Source organism: Cebus imitator, unplaced genomic scaffold (assembly GCF_001604975.1).
Source record: "Cebus imitator isolate Cc_AM_T3 unplaced genomic scaffold, Cebus_imitator-1.0 Scaffold18, whole genome shotgun sequence".
Lineage (NCBI taxonomy): Eukaryota > Metazoa > Chordata > Mammalia > Primates > Cebidae > Cebus > Cebus imitator.
The window spans coordinates 19,389,502-19,395,410 of NW_016107333.1; positions in this window are offsets into that span (position 1 = coordinate 19,389,502).

The window sequence follows — 5,909 nt, forward strand, 5'->3', positions numbered from 1 at the left end:
AACCTTTCATTATTGGTGTTCCCCAACCCCACTGAGCATAACTGTCTAGAAATTCATTAGGACTGTCGTGTGTATCAGTACTTCATTCCTTTTTATTGGTGAGTAGTATTCCATCATGTTGTATGTACTATATCATAGTTTATTTAGCTATTCACTATCTAAGGACATCTGAATTATTTCCAGGTTGGGGCCATTATTAATAAATCTTCTACAAATATTCATGTACAGATTCTTTTTTAAATTTTTTGTAGAGATGGGGTCACATTATGTTGCCCAGACTGCTCTTGAGCTCCTGGCCTCAAATAATTCTCCTGCCTTGGCCTACCAAAGTGCTGGGATTGTAGCACTGTGCTTGGGCAGCACGTACATATTTTTTGTAAGCCTAAGTCATCCTTGTTCTAGAATAAGTGCCTAGAAGTGAAATTGCTGAGTCATATAGTTGTTGCATGTTCCATTGTTTAGGAAACTGCTAAACTGTTTTCTAGAGTGGCTGTACCATTTTACGTTCTCACCAGCAGCGTATAGTGATCTACTTTCCAGCATTTGGTGGGGGTCACTGTTTTTTATGTCAGCCATTCTGATAGATGTCTAGTGGTATATCATTGTGGCTTTAATTTACATTACCCTAATGGCTGGTGATGTTGAATATCTCTCTATGTGTTTATTTGCCATCTATCTGTCTTCTTCAGTCAAATGTCTCTTCACGTCTTCTGCCCATATTCAAATGAGATCATTTGTATTTTTGCTGTTCAGTTATTTCCTTTGATTAATGTTTGTATGGTATACCTTCTTGTATCCTCTTACTTTCAGTCTTCCTGTATGTTATATTTGAAATGAGTTTCTTGGAGACAGCATATAATTGAGTCATGTGCTTTTAATCCTCTATGCTGTTCTCCATCTTTAAATTGTAATGCTTTAAATGTAATTATTGCTATGTTAGGGCTTAGGTCTGCTGTTTGATTTTTTTTTGTCATTGTTACCTGTTTTTTATAGCTCTCTTTTCATTTTCTTGCCTTCCAGTGGGTTATCTGAACAATTTTTAGAATTCTATTTTGATTTCTCCGTAGTGGTTTCTAGTGAGTTCCTTTGCATAACTTTCTTAATGGTTGCTTTAGGTGCTGCATTATATATCTACGTAACTTATCAAAGCCTACTGCTATTGTCATTTCACTAGTTCTAATGAAGTACAGAAACTTTACCTCCCTTTATCCTTTCCATTTATATTATGTTTGTCTTTAAATTTACCTACATACAGTAAGAACCAAACCAAACAGTTTTATATTTTTTGCTTTATCATCAAGCATAATTTAGAAAACTCAAGAGGAAGAGAAAAGGCTATTGTATTTACCTATATTTTTGCTTACTGTGTTCTTCCTTTCTAATATTAAAGATTTTTTTTTTTTTCTGTTTATAGGACTTTCTTTACCTAANAAAAAAAAAAAAAAAAGAAAAAAAGAAATTATCTCAGAAGCCGTTAAATTCTTAACACTTTTGTTTACACTAGTCTGCAAAAATTAAAAGCCATCCTCACTTTCTTTTTAATATCATTTTAATTTTATTTCAGATTGAGGGGATACACACATGTTTGTTAAATGGGTATATTGAATACTAATAATGATTAAGCTTCTAGGGTACCCATTACCCAAGTAGTGAATGTTGTACCTGACGGGTAATTTTTCAACTCTTGCCACCCTCCAACTGTCACCTTTTTTGGAATCCTCAGTGTTTATTATTGTTATTGCCATTTTTAACCATACTTTATTCTTTATTCTTTTTTTTTTTTCGAGACAGTCTCACCCTCTTGCCCAGACTGGCGTACAATGGTGCAGTCTCTGCTAACTGCAACCTCTGCCTCCCGTGTTCAAGCGATTCTCTTGCCTCAGCCTCCCGAGTAGCTGGAATTACAGGCACATGTCACCGTGCTCGCCTAATTTTTTGTATGTTTAGTAGAGACGGGGTTTCACCATGTTGGCCAGGCTGGTCTCAAACTCCTGACCTTGTGATCTGTGAGCCACAATGCCTGGCCAACCATACTTTATTCTGTTTACATGATATTTACTGTTTTCTGATATTTACTGATATTTACATGGTATTTACTGATTCTGTTTACTCTTGGGTTTTTTGTACATTTCATCCACTGGAATATAGGCAACATAAAGGCATGAGACTTGTACATCTTATCCAGAAATGTTATCCTTAATCTTAGCATTGTGTCTTGCCAATAGAAACTAATTGATACAAATTTATTACATGAATTAATATATTTTGCAGTGATAAAAGTATGAAGCATTGGATGAGATGGCTCACACCTGTAATACCAGCATTTTGGGAGGCTGAGGTGGGTGGATCTCTTGAGCCCAAGAGTTCGAAACCAGCCTAGCCAACATGGCGAAACCACATCTCTACTAAAAATACAAAAATTAGCCAGGTGTGATGCTGTATGCCTGTAATACCAGCTACTTGGGAGACGGAGGCACAAGAATTGTTTGAGCCTGGGAAGCAGAGATTGCAGTGAGCCGAGATTGCACCACTGCAATATTAATATTCTACATGGTAGAATATTATAGAGAATAACCCTGGCAGGGCGTGGTGGCTCACGCTTGTAATCCAAGCACTTTGGAGGCCAAGGCGGGCGGATCATCTGAGGTCAGGAGTTCAAGACCAGCCTAACCAACATGGTGAAACCCCGTCTTAAAAAATAATAATAATAAAAAAAGAGAATAACCTTATGTTTTGTGGTAGAACTCATTTGGAAAACTTTCCAGTTTGGGATCATTTTTATATGGGGGATTATACTAATGTCAATTCAGTTTTAAAACCTGTTATTTCTATTATTATTGACTCTGCTTTTCAGACTAATTGCCTACTATTTCTTTTTGTTTGCTTCATTTTGTGTACTACTTCTTTGTATCTTTTCTCCCTTTGCCTAAATAATCATTTTCTCTTTTTAGAGACAGGGTATCTCTCTGTCACCCCGATTGGAGTGCAGTGGTACCATGTTGGCTCGCTGCAGCCTCAACCTCCTGGGCTCAAGCGATCCTCCCACCTCAGCCCCCGAAGTAGCTGGGATTACAGGCATGCACCACCATGCCAGGCTAATTTTTGTATTTTTTGTAGAGATGGAGTTTTGCCATGTTGTCCAGGCTGGTCTCGAACACCTGAGCTCAGGCAATCCACCCATCTCAGCCTCCCAAAGTGCTGGGATTACAGGCAAAAGCCACTGTGCCCAGCCTAAGTAATCTTTTCAAAAAACCAGCTTCCACTGGGCAAGGTGGCTCCCCCTTATAATCCCAACACTTTGGGAGGCCAAGGCAGGCAGATCATTTGAGGCCAGGAGTTCAAGACCAACATGGCGAAACACTGTCTCTACTGAAAATACAAAAAATTAGCCGGGCATGGTGGCATGCGCCTATAGTCCCAGCACTTAGGAGGCTGAGGTGGGAGAATCACTTGAACCTGGGAGGCGGAGGTTGCAGTAAGCCGAGATTGCACCATTGCACTCCAGCCTGGGAGACACAGTGCGACTCCGTCTCAAAACAAAAAACAAAAAACAAAAACACTAAACAAAAATCCCGGTTCCCTCTTTGGGTCGTCCTTTCTATTTTCTGTGGTTTTCTATTCATTGATTTGTGCCTCTATCTTTGTAATTTTTTCCCCTTATTCTGTTTGCTCTGTTGCTCTAGAACTCATTCTTCAAATTTAATATTTAGCTCAATTTTTCAATGTTATGGTTTTTAAATGTTTTCCAAAGTATAGTTGTCCCTCTAATTACTAATTTTATTGCATCCCATCAAAACTGGCATGGAATGCAGGTGCACAGTGGGAGCTGGGGCACTGCAGTGGGTGTCAGGCCTGGGCATACAATGTACCCATCAGGAGGACCAAGGCAAGGAAGTCACCAGACCTAGGCCAGGGTGGCAAGGTTCTGAGAGACTGTGATCTCTGGGTGAGCTTGGCTGCTGCAGAGCACCCTGATGTCCTCACATACTGGTTCCCTAACCTACCTTGTGGCAGGAGGAAGAAAACACAAAAACCAAACAATGAAACTGGGGAAAGGAGGCTGGCCCAGTGGCTCACGCCAATAGTCCCAGCATCTTGGGACACCCAGGCAGGAGGATTGCTTGAGGTCAGGAGTTCAAAACTAGCCTGGGCAACATATAGAGATGTCCAGCTCTACAAAACTTTTTTAAAAAAGAAAGAAATTAGCCAGGCATGGTGGACCACACCTGTAGTCTCAGCTACTCGGTACTCGGGAGGCTAAGGCAGGAGAGTTTCCTGAGCTCAGGAGTTCGAGGCTGCAGTGAGCTCTGACTATACCACTGCTCTCCAGGCTGGGTGACAGAGTGAGACCCTGTTAAAAAAAAAAAAAAAATCCCAGGCACAGTGCCTCATGCCTGTAATCCCAGTGCACTTTGGGATGCCAAGGTGGGAGGGTCGCTTGAGCACAGGAGTTTGAGATAGCCCTGCTCCACAAGGACACAGGAGCAGTAAAAAAAAAAAAATATATATATATATATGCAAAATAAATAAACAAATATTTTTAAAAGAACGGAGGAGAGGAGGGAAAGAGGCTGGTGGCGCGGGTGGGGGTGGGGGCATTGCCCCCTTCTTCCTACAACGTTCCTTCATCGCCCTCTACTGGCAAAGCTTCACATCACACTCACTGCCAAAGAAATGCTTCAAAAGAGGTCCAATCCATTAATTAATTACACTCCTTTGGAACTGAGAGGCAACAATTGATTATCGGCACATCCTTGAAGCTAGGGTTTCAGGTGTGATTGACATTCTCCTAATGAAGCTAATTCACAGAAGATTTTAACCTAGAAGTAAGCTGCATGCAGAGAGGGAGTGAGTCCAGGCAGATGTGATGCAGTCGGAAGTGCCTTCCTGCCTCAGTAGAAAGCATCCTGATCCTGCTCTTTCTGATCCCGGCACAGTCAGTAGCTCCCTTGAGGGCCTAGTTCAGCGAAGTTTTAGGACCTGATCTTACAATTTCAACCTAGTATTCTTGATTTCTAGAATACTGTTACAGGTAAAGTCTCTGTTCAGAACTCCTGAGGGCTATGGGTAAGCCACCTTAATCCCTTTGTGTTTAAATCAGTGAATAGATGCCTTAATCTACAAATAATAAGAGATCATAGCTTGAATAATATTAAAACACCTTGGAATTCATTGACCCTTCCTTTGTTGCCTAGTACATTGTCCATTTTTGTAAAGTTTCAGGTTTGCTTAAAAAGAATATATTCTCACCAGCTGCTGTGGCTCATGCCTGTAATCCCAGTTCTTTGGGAAGCCAAGGTTGGAGGATCCCTTGAACTCAAGAGTTTAAGACTAGCCTGGGCAATGTCGTGAGACTCATCTTTACGAAAAGAAAAAAAAATTAGCCAGGTGCGGTGGCTCACACCTCTAATCCCAGCACTTTGGGAGGCCTAGGAGGGCAGATCATCTGAGGTCAAGAGTTCGAGACCATCCTGACCAACATAGTGAAACCCCATCTCTACTAAAAATATAAAAATTGGCCAGGTGGTGGTGCATGCCTGTAATTCCAGCTACTTGGGAGGCTGAGGCAGGAGAATAGCTTGAACACAGGAGGTGGAGGTTGCAGTGAGCCAAGATTGCGCCATTGCACTCCAGCCTGGGTGACAATTATGAGACTCTGTCTCAAAAATAAATAAATAACTAAAAATTAAATTAGCCAGGTGTGGTGGTACAGACTTTTAGTCCTAGTTACTTGGGAGGCTGAGGAGGGAGGATCACTTGAGCTGAGAAGTTTGACGTTACAATGAGCCATGATTGTACCACTGCACTCCAGCCTGGGCAGAAGAGCAAGACAAAGGAAAAGAAAAGAAGGAAGGGAGAAGAAGGAAGGAAGGAAGGAAGGAAGGAAGGAAGGGAGGGAGGGAGGGAGG